Raw genomic sequence first — 17442 nt, 5'->3', positions numbered from 1 at the left:
ATGGGATACCTGTTTTTCAAGGTCTTCTTCTTTAGGGCCCTGTAGTCAATGCACGTCCTCAATGTGTCGTCTTTCTTCTTCACCAACACCACGGAAGAAGCATAATGACTTGTGCTCGGTCGAATGTGCCCAAGAGCTAGCAACTCCTGAATGGCCTGCTCAATCTCATCCCGATAGGCCTTGGGATGCCTATAGGGGGTAGGAATCACCACCTGTATGCCCTGCTCAAGCTCAATGGTGTGCTCAAACCCCCGGTCCAATGGCTGTCCTGGTGGAATCTCCCCAAACATTGTGGCATACTGGTCAAGGATGGACTGTATCTCTGGGTGCACCGTCTGCCTTACAGTCCCTGCCTCTGATGCACGCAGCTCCACTGCCCACTCTACATCTCCCTTCTTGAAGACTGCCTCCATCTAATGAGTCAAAACTGTCTGAGGCGGATATGTGTGCTATCCCCGTATCTTCTCATGCCTCCCTATCTTCTCATCATCCCACTCCATCTCTAGGGCCTTCCAATTTGTCGTGACCTTCCCTAGAGTGATAAGCCACTGAATACCTAGTATCATGTTGTTGGGTCCCTATAATACTAGTGATTACCCCATTAATATTGTAGTTATACCCCTTATTTATATTGTTGTGCCCCTATTACCCCCATATTGTTATTTCTGTGCCCCATAGAATCCCTCTATTGTTATTTTTGTGGCTTTATATTATTATTGTTAGGTCGGCTGGATTATATTGTGACTCCTTAGACTCCTATATATATAAAGGAGGTTTTGTCATTTGTATCATCCAAGAATTGTTCATTTATGTAATGTAAAGGAGGTTGCCCCCTCGAAGAGGCTGAATTCTAAGGCATGGATCTCTCTTTTCTATCTTTTTGTGCGCTGGTTTCATAACATTTGGTATCAGAGCTTTGGATTCTAGGGTTTCGCTGCTCCAAACAGGTCATCGTGGCATTTTCGCTATAACTTTTTTTCTGTGACGTTTCAGAAGTCGCAAAAAAAACCCATTTGAGAAGAATTGTCGCTGAACTTTGGGTTCGAATTTCAAAGCTTTTCGCGCGATATTTTCGGAGATATGATCTGAGGAAGTTGGTCTTTTTACAGACTCCTGAATTACATTCAAAATAGGTGACCTGGGGAAAATCGTCATAACTTTTTCTCTGAGGATTGGATTGAAATTTCGTAAAAAGGTACAGAAAGAGGACGGACTGTAGTTTCTTGTATGCGTGTTTCAGATCCAAAGGTCGAAACAGTGACTCGTGGCACGTCGTACAAGTTCACTCTACTGAACTAGTCTATAAGCAAGTCACTGTGGGAGATTTCACATAACTCTTCCTTGGAGAACCCAATTTGGGTCAGACTTGTGGCATTGGAAAGAGGACACAGAGGGCTACTACAGCTCACAAATTCAGAAGTAGATGATTGGAAAGTACAGAGATACATCAGAGGCAATATCGAGCTCTTACAAAGTGAAAAAAGGTGTGTAGATTTTCTTAAATTTTTGCTTAAGCTTTGGTTTGAAAATTTATTTTGAAGGAATTCAAAGGGCATAGTAGAGCATTATTATCGGTAACTGATGCCCCGAGGAAAGAAAATGCAAACACCTAGTAAGGAAACCTGAAAGCTCTAGCATGACTCATGAAGAAGAGGAAGAAATGCAACATGATATATCAAAATTACAAGACCAAGTGCAACAACTGTCCCTTGCACAAAAAGGAACAGAATCTAAGATGGATGGTTTAAAGAAAGATGTAGAAGCTAAGATGGATGGTTTAAAAAAAGTGTAGAAGCTAAGATGGACTGTTTAAAGAAAGACGTAGAAGCTAAGATGATTGACGTGGAAGCTAAGATGGATGATTTGAAGATAGATTTGTAGACAGACATGGACGAATTGAAGATAAATATGAATAAGTTGCTACAAGAAATAGTCCCTAAGGGTGAAAGAGTACTAAAGGAAACTCATGATGAGAACAAAAGAAATGTTAATCATGATTCCATAGACTCTAATGTTGGATCGAAGACTCACCATGTTCCAAAAATCGATATGAGGAAGTTTGATGGCAAGGATCCCGCCACATGGATATTACAGATGGAGCAATTCTTCGATCTCAATAATGTGCAAAACACACAAAAGGTACGTATGGCAACTTTATATTTGGAACCAAATCAGTTTGTATGGTATCAATGGCTTTGTTCTCGTAAACAATTTATCACTTGGGCAATTTTTACGGAAGAATTGATAGCACATTATGAGGATACAAAAAACAACACTTTTTTTAGCCAATTGATAAGTCTCAAACAAAAGGGTTCAATAATGGAGCACATTGAGGAGTTCCAAAAATTGAACATAAGGGTAAAAGATATTCCAGAGGAGCATAGGATTGATGTGTTCATAGGGTCTTTAAAGGATAATATCCAACATGATGTGCGCCTTTGGGAACTTGATTCATTAGAGAAGGCATTCAGGTTAGCAAGAAAAATGGAAAGCAAAATTATGGCAACTAGGAAGCATACCATTCACAACTATAAAGACGGAAGTGTTGTTGCCCATAGTCTTCCACAACCTACAAGGTTGACACCACAACAATTGGAAGAAAAAAGAGCAAAAGGGCTTTGTTACAATTGTGATAGCAAATACACAAAAGGTCATAAGTGTGCTGAGAAGAAATTATTCTACATAGATTGTGAAGAGGAAGAAGAAAATGAGCAAGAAAGGTCAAAAGAAGAGGATATATTCTAGGAACAAAGCCTAGATGAAGAACAAATAAATCTGACCATATCTTGTAATGCATTGGCGAGAATTACCACTCCTCAAACCATCAAGATAGAAGGACAAATCAAGAAGAAAAAGGTAATAGTGTTGATTGATTCAGGAAGCACCCACAATTTTATTCATTGTAGGGTAGCAAAAGAATTGAATTGCTTCCTATATCCAGCACCAGAGTGTCAAGTGATGATTGCAAATGGAGGAACAATAAATTGTTCTGGAAAGTGCCATAATATCAAGCTATCCATGGAAGAATATGTATTGACTAGCCCAATGCTTTCCATTCCAATGGGAGGTGCTGATGTTGTACTAGGAGTCCAATGGCTACAATCCTTGGGTACAATAGCTTTTAATTTTCAAGAACTTTTCATGAAATTTTCTGTGGAAGGAAAGGAAGTTGAATTAAGGGGTATTGCAGGGAAACCAGGAAAGATAATCAGCTCTAATGGCATGACAAAGCTTCTAAAAAAGGAGCAAAGAGGTGTAATTGCACAATTATGTTCGCTAGATGTTTCCACATTGGAATCATCTATTTCTCCAGATCTCCAAAAAGTCCTGGACAATCATTCCAAGGTATTTGAGACTCCCAAAGGTCTCCCACCTATGCGTGATCATGATCATGCTATTCATCTGATTCCAGGAAGTGTTCCTCCAAACATCAGGCCGTACAGATATCCATATGTCCAAAAAAGTGAAATTGAATGTATGGTTGCAGAAATGCTAGAGGCTGGTATAATTCAACCAAGTCAAAGTTCTTTCTCAGCTCCAGTAGTATTGGTGCACAAGAAGGATGGATCATGGCGCATGTGTCCAGATTATAGGGAGCTCAACAAGCTCACTATTAAAGATAAGTTCCCCATTCCTGTCATTGATGAATTACTGGATGAATTGCATGGATCAATTTACTTCACCAAGTTGGATCTTCGTTCGGGATATCATCAAATCAGAATGAAGATTGAAGACATTCTGAAAACGACATTTAGAACTCATGAGGGTCATTATGAATTTTTGGTCATGCCTTTTGGCCTTACCAATGCACCTTCAACATTTCAAGGTTTGATGAATTCAATTTTCAAACCATTCCTTAGAAAATTTGTGTTAGTATTTTTTGATGATATACTAATCTACAGCAAGTCTTGGAAGGATCATGTTGAACATGTTGACAAGGTGCTACAACTATTGGAGGAGAAACAATTATATGCAAAAAGATCCAAATGTTTCTTTGGAGTTCAGGAGGTGGAATATTTGGGTCATATTGTATCTCATGAAGGAGTTAAGGTAGACCCTAGCAAAATTAAAGCCATTAAGGAATGGAAAATCCCCACATCCATAAAGCATCTGCGAGGATTTCTTGGGTTGACAGGGTATTATCGCAAGTTCGTTAAGAATTATGGGAGAATAGCAACACCTCTAACAACATTATTGAAGAAAGATTCATTTTCATGGACTCTAGAAGCAACAAAGGCCTTTAAACATCTTAAAGAGGCAATGTGCCAAGCACCGGTCTTAGCTACACCGGACTTCACAAAAACCTTTATTGTGGAATGTGATGCTTCAGGAAATGGAATTGGTGCTGTTTTAATGCAAGATGAAAGACCCATTGCTTTTGAAAGTCGTCCAATCAAGGGAAAGTTTTTAAGCAAAGCTATTTATGAGAAGGAAATGTTGGCAATACTCCATGCACTTAAGAAATGGCGACCCTACCTAATGGGAAGACACTTCAAGGTAAAAACGGATCATGATAGCCTTAAATACTTTTTAGAACAAAGATTATCCTCTGAAGAGCAACAAAAGTGGGTCACAAAGATGTTGGGTTATGACTTTGAAATCATCTACAAAAAAGGGAAGCAAAATGTGGTGGCAGATGCACTCTCAAGAAAGGATGAGGATATGGAAGCATTGTTGTGTGCCATTTCTATTATCCAACCATATTGGATAAACTAAGCAAAGGAGGAATGGAAGAATGACGAAGAAGTGTGGGCACTTATTCAAAAGCTACAACAAGATTCCAGTACGTCTGATACATTTAGCTGGCAAAATGATTCGTTATGGTACAAAGATCGCTTATACCTCTGTAAGAATTTCCAGCTAAAACAAAAGATTCTTATGGAATTGCACACTTCTCCCTTAGGAGGGCACTCAGGATTTTTAAAAACTTACCACAGGGTTAAGAAGGAATTTTTTTGGGATGGCCTTAAATCAGATATTCAAAAGTTTGTGGCGGAATGTTTGGTTTGCCAACAAAATAAAGTTGAAACAATTAAGACACCGGGTCTATTACAACCTTTATCCATTCCAAGCCAACATTGGGAGGAGGTTTCAATGGATTTTATCACAGGTTTACCCAAGTCTGAGGGAAAGAGTGTCATCATGGTGGTAGTTGACAGACTTACCAAGTATGCACACTTTTGTGCATTATCACATCCATTTAAAGCCAGTACAGTTTATACTGCGTTTATGGAAACAGTTCAAAAGCTACATGGAAACCCAAAGATTATTGTAAGTGACAGAGATCCCATTTTCACTGGAAATTTTTGGACAGAATTATTTTCTTGTCTTGGTACTCAGTTAGCTCATAGCTCATCTTATCATCCTCAATCTGATGGGCAAACTGAGATAGTAAACAAATGTTTGGAAGGATATCTTCGTTGCTTTGTATCTGATAAACAGACACAATGGGTCAAATGGTTGCCTCTGGCTGAATGGTGGTATAACACTTCCTTCCATACAGCAACCAAAATTAACCTTTTTTTTGGCACTTTATGGGTACCAACCACCATCAATCACATCATATTTAAGAGAAAATTCTAAGGTTCAGGCAGTGGAACATCACATCGAACATCAACAACAAGTCCTCCAACTCTTAAAGGATAACCTCGTGTTGGCACAAAATAGAATGAAACAACAGGCAGATCAACATCGCAGTGAAAGAAGTTTTGATGTAGGTGATTGGGTATTCCTACGGCTACAACCATATAAGCAAATGTCCCTAAAGCAAGCTAAGAAGGATAATAAATTATCACCAAAGTATTATGGTCTGTACAAGGTGTTGGAAAATATTGGTACTATGGCATACAAATTGGAGCTTCTTGCAGCTTCTCGATTGCACCCAGTTTTCCATGTTTCATGTTTAAAGAAGGTTATAGGCGACAAGCTCCCAGTTCAAACAATATTGCCAGAACTTGACGAGGAAGGAAAAATTATATTGGAACCGGAAGCAGTCACAGAAACAAGAACTCGACAGCTACGAAATCGATCAATTTCAGAGTATCTTATCAAGTGAAAGAACTTATCCGCTGAAGATTCCACATGGGAGGATGAGAATTTTATGCAGAAGTATCCAGAACTGCTCAAGCGTTGAGGACAACACTTTTTTGAAGGAGAGGGGCATGTTGGGTCCCTATAATACTAGTGATTACCCCATTAATATTGTAGTTATACCCCTTATTTATATTGTTGTGCCCCTATTACCCCCATATTGTTATTTCTGTGCCCCATAGAATCCCAAAATTGTTATTTTTGTGGCTTTATATTATTATTGTTAGGTCGGCTGGATTATATTGTGACTCCTTAGACTCCTATATATAGAAAGGAGGTTTTGTCATTTGTATCATCCAAGAATTGTTCATTTATGTAATGTAAAGGAGGTTGCCCCCTCGAAGAGGCTGAATTCTAAGGCGTGGATCTCTCTTTTCTATCTTTTTGTGAGCTGGTTTCATAACACATGTTGGTGTCTGGAATATCGACCACGAAAAAGTGGTCAGTCAGTGTGTAGGTGCCCATCGTCACTGATAACTCTAGAACATAACGAGCACACACCATGGTTTGATCTCCTGGGACCAAAGCTGAAAAGCCATCGAAGCTCTTTGTCTGTATACCTCTCCGCTCAACCATCTGTGCATCAATGAAGTTGTGGGTTGCCCCACGGTCAACCAAAACTGATACTCGTTAGCCACGTACTATCCCCCATACGTGCAGCGTCAAATACTTGGGAGCTCCTCGCAATGCTGCAAGGGCCCCTCTGGTAGGTGCAAAAGCTGCACCACCTACTGCTGGTGGTGGAGGTGGCAAAGGATCCTGTGCGGCATGACTATCTCCTACCTCCACATCATCCTCCTCATCCTCTTCCCCACTGCACTCGGAGAAGACCTCAATAAAATGTGCTTTGCCAGCAGCACATCTATGTCCCAATGCCCACGACTTCTGACAGGTAAAGCACAACCGCTTCTTCTTCAGCTCCCTCCTGGCATCATCATCAATCTGTGGTCGTCCTAGATTCCCCTTTGGAGACGGAATCCTCACGTCCTTCCCCTTAGGCTGGAAAGCCTGTCTTTGGGGGTAAGGTGTCTGGGTCCTGGGTAAGGCATCCTGCAAGTCTCAGGTCCTACTAATAGCATCCTAGAGTGTGGCTGGTCTAGTGGATCTGACTGGACCTCGAAGTGGCTCTGCTAACCCCTCAACAAACATGTAGATCTTCCGTGCCGCCAATAGATCTGGCACCATCACTGAAACCCTCAATAAGTCTACAATCTAGGTCTCTAGGTTCCCAGTCTGTTTGAGCCTCGTCAGGTCAACAAAATGCTATTCTGGATCCCTCCGGTCAAACCTCTCCATCAGTCTCCTGGTGAACTCGGCATATGTCGTCACTATGGAGTGTCCGAGTGTAACCAACCCATGGAACCACTAGTCCTGGGCCTCACTATCCAAATGTAATGTCGCCACCTTGATGGCCTTTGTCTCCGACATCTGGTTAAGCTGGAAATAGATGTCCAGCTTCTCCACCCAAGACTTTGTTGAACTGTTTGATGAGCCATCAAACGTAGGCAAGTGAAATCTACTAACTGTGCGGTGGGTGTCTCCACCATGATAATGCCAGTATCCTTTGTGATTGTCGCGGGGTCTATTATCCCGCTGGAGCTAAACAAAATCTCTGAATAAGAGAGCATCCCTGAACTCCTACCCATAGGCCTAGTACTCTGCAAAATAATCGCCCATATGACCAGGCTCTACCTCCTGCTGGACTTCAGCCCCCATGTCTGCTCTTAGGAAAGTGGGCATGGTAGAGCATGTAGGGGCATGTGAGGCCACCTGCTGAGTAGTATCACACTGAGTGGCACCCTGCTCTTGCAAATAGTTAGATGCACCTGATCCCTCACCAACCTGGAAAACCCGTGGGCTCTCACACTGTCTAGCCTCCACCGCCGTGAATCTCTGCCCCATCACCTCGATCTACCTCGACAGATCTTGCACTGATTTGAGGACCATGTCTGCAAATTTCTTCCCATCATCATTTGTCATCGGATCCTCTTGCTCTGTGTTCACCACAGGCTCCTCCTATTCTGTGTTCACCACAGGCTCTTCCTGTTCTGTGTCCACCACCTGAACACAGTCTCCCTCTCTGTAGGTGTTCTCCAACCTACGCTCAATATCTCTGTATTTCCTACCTTTGTAACATTTCTCCCTCGGTGTCATAGACTGTTAGCTCCACACGTTGAGTCAGATCTATGCTCTGATACCACTATAATATCCCTTATCAGAGATATCCCTCAAACACAAGCAAACTCCAACCGGAGAAATAGTAGTAGTGCAACATACAATAATGTATACATGGAATATAAGCAGATGCTCGAGAAATGTAGAGAGAAATGCTAAGCCATTTTATTGTACTGAGTAATGGAAAGAGTACAAGAGGTGATCAAAAAGATAGCACCTCGACTTGCACATGGCAAGTGAAGAAATACACTCAGAATGGTATGGAAATGGCCTCTCTCTGAACTGCATCCAAGCTTCCGGAGAACTGTTGTGTTGCTGCTACTGCTAGAATCAAGTGAGGATTTGGGGCTGTTTCCCTCCTCAGAGAACGCTGAAACTTTGAAATCAGCCTCTACTCAATAAACCCAGAAAAGCCCAGAAAGCTTTTCTAAAATAACTGACCCCGAAAATCACCCCCTTGAGGATCTACGCTATCTCTCAAGGCTCTGTGCTGCTGCTGAAGAGAATCCTCCAAAACTCCACCCGAAACTCTGCCAAAATCCTCCAAAATGCAAGGGCTGATCCCTAGTTCAATCTTCAAGCTTAAATCCTCCACAAAAACCCAGTCCTGACCTCCTACCCAAAGAAACTGCGTCCTCCCCTCTCAAGACTGCGTAGTCATCAAATGCTTAGCTCCTCCTCAACTCCAAAGATCGCTCTTCCTGCAAAAGACTGATGAAACTACCTTGCCCGAGCAGGCACTCGAAGTCCCTTGGGGCTAAGGGTGAGATCTCTGAACGGAGACACTCGATGCACTAAACAGCGCTGCAGACAGGCTAAACAACCAGCGTGCTCTAAGTCGAAATGACTAGCTCAAATGCAACATAATCAAATGATCAAAATGAGGAGGCTCCTCTCTCCTTTATAGTGTTGGCCTCTCTCAAAACCCTAAGGCCCACCTCCGCCAACGTAGTCTCTCTCTTGCCACGTGTTCCTTCTCCATCTGTGCAGTCCCTCCAAGTGTCTATGTGGGCCCCCTTTCTACGTGGTCCTTGGGCCCCCTTGGCTCCCCTTTTAAGTTACAACGTTGTGCTACTAGGGAGTGACTTTATTCGTAAAGTGAGTTATGTCCCCCTTTCCTCATCTTTTTATTTATAAATAACTATAGAAGGCAAAATTGAGCAAAATCGAATATTCCAATTAGCCATGGCTAATTAGGAATATTAAATAATCCTAGTGTGCTTCCTATCTATGTAAAAGTAATTTGGAAATAATTCTAACTATTTGGTTAGGTTATTACAAATTTCTTGATCTGCTAGATTATATTTGTGTCGCAAAACTAGGTGGTTTATGAAGGTCTATGTGAAATGGGTTTTCCCCCTTGAGATGTAAAATTGTACAAGTCATGATGTAAAGTGTCTTGAGGGTTAGAAAATGTTTTATCCCCTCATAAGTCCTAGGTCCTAGGTGTTTTTTTCTAAAGGCTAAGTTCGAGGGTCCAGTGAAAATAATAATAATAATAATAATAATAATAAATAATAATAAAATTAAAAATTAAAAAATAACTAAAATATAAAAATTAAAATAAAATAAAATTTCAAAAATAAATTAAAAATAAATAAAAAATTGAAAAAATAAAATAAAATAATAATAAGTCAAAGTTTTGAGGAAATAAATGCAAGATTTTAATTTTTTAATATATTAAAACGCATTTAAAATTTCGACGGATGAGATTAAAAGAGATTTTGATTCTTATCGACGGTCGAGATCATTTTGACATGGATCACTCGAACTAGTTGTTGAGAAATTTTTCCTTTAAATAAGGTGTCAGGGGTCATTTCAGATCATTCGATCTTAGAGTCGTGTGCTAAAGAAAGCTCTATTGTAGTCATTTTTTGTGCAATAAAGAAAGCCTTTGGGGTTGAAATCTTGCTGGTGCTACTCTTCTGGAATTGCTATAAGATGTTTTATTTTTTGCATAAATTTATTTTCAGCCATTGATGATAACTTGATGAAGAGTGATTTTCAACACAAGTATCTTGTTTAGTCGCTAGAGTTTGAATGGTAGTTAAATTTCTGGATATGATAGCAGGTATTTCCATTACATTTGGATTTTAGTATCGTTTTCTCCTTATTCGTTAATGGTTGATTTAAGCTGTGCAGGAAATCCTTTTTTTGAGATTATTGGGCATTCAGGGAAGTTCTTGGCTGAACCAACCAACTCCCAGATTGCATTTTCTGAAGAGCCCAACCAGTTTTGATCCCGGGCTTATCATTCAAATTTTTCTTGTGAATGCATGAAGGGTTTTCTGAAGCATCTCACATTAAATTTAAAATTCTGAAAATATTTTTGTGGCATACTGAGAAATTTGGGTATTTAGAGCCTTTAAGTTGTGAATACTATAATTATTTAGTTGTTGTTTTAGTTTTTTAGCTTCATTCCTGCATATATTATTTCTGGGTATTTTGTTTTTATTTTTGCAGGTTGCAGATCTGAAGGTGTAGTCTTGTTCTGAAGCCAGATCTAGGCTTACGAGGGTAAGATCTGGCCTCAATGTCAATTTTGCAGGGATATTTTTCAACAGATTTTCAAATTTTCTGAGGAAATTCGAGGGTTTTTCCAAACTATCTATTGCTTGGGGTCACATTGTGTTACAGGAAAAAATTTGAAATATTTTTAAGCAGGCTGTGTAAAAATTCCCACGTTGCAAAATCTCGTAGCATCCATTATTTCTGCCTATGCTGGCCATCTCACTCCACTCCATCTGCCGCGACTTATCTCTCCGCAGTCCTCCTCTTCCTTGCGATTTTCTCATGCAGCACGTTGCTCCACGTCCTCACTTCCTCATCGACCCTCTCCACTGCTGTCATTGCAGCTCCCTCAAACCTGAGCCACCCACGTTCATTTTCACGCATTGTTTCATAGCCACATCCGCACCTGCATATTTCTATGCATGCTACCCTCAATCATTCCCTTGCTGCCACTATACTGCTCTTCTCATCGCACCCCAGACCTTCACTCCTTCATCACGCTGTAAGAAAAATCTGAACTCACTCAAACACTGCCCTCTCCTTAACACTCAAACGCAGTTTCCATTCTCTCATCGTTGCCTGCTCTCTACGTGGTTTCCTTCCATTGCCGGCTCCTCTCATTTCCTCTTCACGTCGCAACCCTCTACTCCAGCAATCCGTCGACTCGCTAATCCTTGCACGCAAGTCTTCCTTCAACTGCCGTCACCAACCGTTCTTCAAACCTGCGCAGCAAACGACAAACAAAAAAGCGATCAATTCTTTTCATATACAACTAGGTTTCAGATCGGCGTATTTGATTTTCATTTGAATATGCGTTCGTCTATTTTATAGTATCTTTGATTTTGATTTTCGTTTTCTTTTTGGTTAGGTTATATATATATATATTTCTTTAATTTATGAATTTAGTTAATATTTGGGTTTTGGCTTCAATAGATTTCGATTTTGGCTTGGATGATCAATTTAGTCAGCGATTTTGTTTTATTTTATGTATATATTTATTAGTTTTAACATAAAAAGTTCAATTTTTATCTTGTTATATAGTTTTAGAGTTAGACCTTTTTTTATTTATTTACTTTTACTTAAGTTCTAGTTTTATTTTCAGATATTTTTAGGTGTTAGTTTTTACTTATTTTATAATTTTAGTCTTAGAATTAGATATTTCTCAGGATTAGTTTAGTTTTATTTCAAATAAAAAAAAAAAATAGATTTGATTTATGTTTTAGGTTTGAATTTTTATTTAGATTTTAGATTTTGTTTTGTTTTGATTCTTAAAAAGAAACAAAAAAACAAAAACCCTAACAAATTTTAAATTTTCAAAATTAAAAATCTAAAAATTATAATTAAAATAAAAAATAAAAATAAATAAAAATAAAAATAAATAAATAAATAAATAAAAATCTTGAAAGAAGTTTTTTGTGGTAGCTAAATGCGCTTAAATTTTATCTAAAGGTTAGCTATATGAAAGTGGTAACTGGTTAGCATTTAAATTTTATGGTTATTTAAAGCATTTGATCTTTTGAAGTTTAATTGCTAAAGCTTTGTGCATTTATTGAATATCTTGCATCTGCTGAAATTAACCATTGCTTGGATTATATAATGATCGTTACATGTAGGAAATTTTGTAAATATTTTCAAGCAATCATAAGCAACAATAGCTAATTAATTATTTGGTTTTCGTTAACTCGATAAGGCACTGGTTTTAAGCTTTTGAAAATCTAATCAAATTCTAACATCGATCAAGTGCTTGTTTCCCCCTGCTGTGTCTCCCAAGCCAACTGGTTCCTAGTTGGCCTTTCTTTTTCCCATAGGGTCTACCCCCCTTAGCCTGCTTTAGGGAGACGACTTACATGGAGAGATCGAGGATCGGGATGATAACCCCCAGTTTGAGCATTGTCGTGCTGTCTGGACAATCTGTGCGACAACATTTTTTGGCGCTGCTACCGGGGATGGAGTTTTTCTGTCCCTGACGTTTCAACGACATTCATCCTTCTCATTTATCATCTTTTCATTTGGCTCGACAACAACAACATTTTTTGGCGTCGTTGCCGTGGATAGAGTTTTTCTGTCCCTGGTGTTTCAACGACATTTCATCCTCATTCTTCTCTCTCATCTGGAATCTAGAATCTTTTCATTTGAGCTGGCAGAGTCAAAATTTTTTGGCATCATCTCATCTTTTTCGCCATTCATCAGCCTGTCAAACGACTAGCATTCTTTGGCATCATTTGATCTTTTCATCACCTTATCTTTCATCATACCAGCAACTACTCTTCAGTTCGTTTCTTGTTTGGGTGGTGACTCCATTTCTTTTATTTTTCCCAGACAACAAGCCTCCCTCATATCTGCTTGTTTGTTGCTTTTTGGATCCTAGAGTTAGATTCATGTTCAAGTGGCGACTCTAGATTCATGTTCAAGTGGCGACTCCACTTCTTTCATCTCTTGATTTTCTTGAGCAGAGACCTCTCTCTATCATCCATTTGGCCCCTTGTTATTCATCATGGATTATTCGTTTAGCCCATGTCATTTTACTGATGTTCTCCATGATGTTCCGGAAGTGGTCATTTCTAAATTACCTTTATTCTGAGGTGGTGATTCAGTCACTGTTAGAAAGCATTTAAGCAAGTTTACTTGTATAATGATTATATATTGTAGATCTCCTCAGTATAATCATGAAGATGTCAAAATGTGTCTAATTGTCCTTTCTTTAGAGGGTGATGCTTTGAATTGGTTTAATAATTGTCCTGAAGATTCTTTCACTTCTTTACAAGACATTGTCAATGCTTTTAAAGATAGATATGGTTATCAAGATAGCTCGCCTTGTGCCCCTAAAATTGTGCAACAAAATGAAAGTAATCTTATGAAAGGTCCAACTGTCGATGAAAAATTTCAAGACAATTCTTCATATCAGAATGTGCCATCCACCTGTACCATTGCAGATCAAATCCATGATAGTGGAAAAGCAGGGACAAATTGTAAAATCAGTGTCAACAATGAAAGGAAAAATTAGAAGCAAATTATAGAACTACTACGGCTGGTAAAAAATATGGAAATCAATCAAACTAATTACGCCAATGATATGAGAACTTTATGCAACCCACCTGGAAAAATGTGATAAGGAGATGGAGATCATGAAAATTAAACACTTTGATCATGTAATTGATATATAGAGTTAGCATGCTAAGGAAATTCAAACCATGAAAGCTAATCATGACAGGGAAATTAATTTTATGCAAAGAAAGTTATCAGGCTTAGAGGAAAATATGACGATTATGGAACTCAATCATTCAAATCAAGTGACTACCATGGAAGCAAATCATAGGAAAGAGATAAACTTTATGCAACATTGTTGGATGACCATAAAGGCAAAGGACGATAAAGTAATAAAAGATATGGAAGCTAATCAAATATGTCTTCAGAATAAGTTATTGATCATAGAAGAAGACCATACCAGGGAAATCAGTGCTATGAAGGTTGAACACTCTAGTCAGATGGTTGCCATTACAATACAGGTTCAGAAATTTCAACAACGATCAGAGGATGAAAGATACCAGGGAATGTCAATAGATCAGGAGCCTCCTTATCTGTTGCAACAAGCTCCATCTTATTATGAGGTCCTTTGTTCCATTGAAAAGTGGCTAATTGAAGGTGACCTGGATAAAAGGGAAATTAATAATCTGGTTAATGCTCACACAGTTAATCCACCAGTCATAGAAGATCAAGTCATAACTCATGGCACCTACGTGATTGATCCATCATCCTTGACAGGGCAGATGCAGAATGAAGAAAGACATGTCACGCATATCTTACATACTTCATCTGAGAGCTTTGAAGCAGAAAGTTCCACGTCATCAGTGATATAGCCTGCCACAAAGAAAAACGCAGAAGAAAGAGAACGAGAAAAAGATTTGATGCATCAAATGGCCGTAAGCAACTTGATTTTCGAATAGGAAAAAGTCCTGCCATATGTAGAATTAGACATGGCACATAAGAGAATCAGCCGACAGATTTCCATGAAAGCAGGCAAATGCTCAGTATACACTATATTGAACACATCTGATGCCATGGGGCATCCTGTATATTTCTAACCCTACTTGTTTTTTCAGCATTTTCATTTATGTTTTAGGATTAGATTTACTTTTCATGTTACTAGATAGTTAATAAATGAAGAGCTTATATCTTTCCTGTGCTTAATATTATGTGATGATTTTTGGATGGACGCTACTTATGTTTTGTGCTGTGTTGCATGGATGCAGATTCTGGATTCTCACTTTCCTACAGTGCAGCAACGTGTCTCTAAGTAGACCCAGATGTTGACCACTACGTGTCAAATATCTATAGCAGTACACCCCCTTTTTCGACAAAAGGGATAGCGCTTGGTCGACGTGTCCATGCCAATCGACTGTCATCATCAGCTTGATCATGTTATGTTGTAAACACAATCTGCATGTGTAAATTGTAAATAATCTTAACTGATTTGAGTCATGTATGTAAATTGCCTAGGAAAACCTAATTTTTTAGTGATAATCTACGTTCCACAAAGTTTTTTGTCTCACCGATCCATGATCGGCAGAGTTTTCCTTCAGCCTAATCCCAAAGCCGGAATGGATTTTATCATTAGAATCTTAAGGGAATCCTAGTGTGCTTTGTGTCTATGTAAAAGTAATTTGGAAATAATTCTAACTATTTGGTTAGGTTATTACAAATTTCTTGATCTGCTAGATTATATTTGTGTCGTAGAACTGGGTGGTCTATGAGGGTCTATGTCAAATGGGTTTCCCCCATTGAGATGTAAAATTGTACAAGTCATGATGTAAAGTGTCTTGAGGGTTGGAAAATGAATTATCCCCTCATAAGTCCTAGGTCTTAGGTGTTTTTTTCCAAAGGCTAAGTTCGAGGATTCAGTAAAAATAATAAAATAATAATAATAATAATAAATAATAAAATTAAAAATTAAAAAATAACTAAAATATTAAAACTAAAATAAAATAAAATTTCAAAAATAAATTAAAAATAAATAAAAATTTGAAAAAATAAAATAAAATAATAATAAGTCAAAGTTTTGAGGAAATAAATGCAAGATTTTAATTTTTTAATATATTAAAATGCATTTAAAATTTCAACGGATGAAATTAAAAGAGATTTTGGTCCTCATCGACGGTCGAGATCATTTTGACATGGATCACTCGAACTAGCCGTTGGAAATGTTTCATTTAAATAGGGTGTCAGGGGTCATTTCCGATCATTCAATCTTAGAGTCGTGTGCTAAAAAAAGCTCTCTTATAGTCATTTTTTGTGCAATACAGAAAGACTTTGGGGTTGAAATCTTACTGGTGTTACTCTTTTGGAATTGTTGTAAAATGTTTTATTTTTTTGAATAAATTTATTTTCAGCCATTGATGATAGCTTGATGAAGAGTGATTTTAAACACAAGTATCTTGTTTAGTCACTAGGGTTTGAATGGTAGTTAAATTTCTGGATATGATAGCAGGTATCTCCATTACATTTGGGTTTTAGAGTCGTTTTCTCCTTCTTCATTAATGTTTGATTTAAGATGTGCAGGAAATCCTTTTTTGAGATTATCGGGCATTCGGGGAAGTTCTTGGCTAAACCAGCCAACTCCCGGATTGCATTTTCTGAAGAGCCTAGCTAGTTTTTATCCCAGACTTATCATTCGAATTTTTCTTGTGAATGCATGAAAGGTTTTCTGAAGCATTTCATATTAAATTTAAAATTCTGAAAATATTTCTGTGGCATACTGAGAAATATATCTATTTAGAGCCTTTAAGTTGTGAATGCTATAATTATTTAGTTGTTGTTTTAGTTTTTTAACTTCATTCCTGCATATATTATTTCTGGGTATTTTGTTTTTATTTTTGCAGGTTGCTGATCTGAAGGTGTAGTTTTGTTTTGAAGCCAGATCTAGGCCTGCGAGGGTAAGATCTAGCCTCAATGTCAATTTTGCAGGGATACTCTTCATTGGATTTTCAATTTTTCTGAAGAAATTCGAGGGTTTTTCCAAGCTATCTATTGCTTGGGGTCACATTGTGTTACAGGAAAAAAATTGAAATTTTTTTAAGCAGGATGTGTAAAATTCTCACGTTGCAAAATCTCGCGGCATCCATTATTTCTACCTATGCTGGCCATCTCACTCCACTCCATCTGCCGCGACTTATCTCTCCGCAGTCCTCCTCTTCCTTGCAGTTTTCTCATGCAGCACGTTGCTCCACGTCCTCACTTCCTCATCGACCCTCTTCACTGCTGTCATTGCAGCTCCCTCAAACCTGAGCCACCCACGTTCATTTTCACGCATTGTTTCATAGCCACATCCGCACCTACGTCTTTCTATGCGTGCTACCCTCAATCGTTCTCTTGCTGCCACTATACTACTCTTCTCATCGCACCTCGGACCTTCACTCCATCACGCTGCAAGAAAAATCTAAACTCACTCAAATGCTGCCCTCTCCTTAACGCTCAAACGCAGTTTCCATTCTCTCATCATTGCCTGCTCTCTACGTGGTTTCCTTCCGTTGCCGGCTCCTCTCATTTCCTCTTCACGTCACAACCCTCTACTCCAGCAATCTGTCGACTCGCTAATTCTTGCACACAAGTCTCCCTTTAGCTGTCGTCGCCAACCGTTCTTAAAACTTGCACAACGAACGACAAACAAAA

Source organism: Pinus tabuliformis, chromosome 2_2 (genome assembly GCF_031772625.1).
Source record: "Pinus tabuliformis cultivar Carrire ecotype Pingquan chromosome 2_2, CPIR1, whole genome shotgun sequence".
NCBI classification, from domain to species: Eukaryota; Viridiplantae; Streptophyta; class Pinopsida; order Pinales; family Pinaceae; genus Pinus; species Pinus tabuliformis.
The sequence above is the reverse complement of the archived record's forward strand: the minus strand, read 5'-3'. Positions refer to the sequence as shown.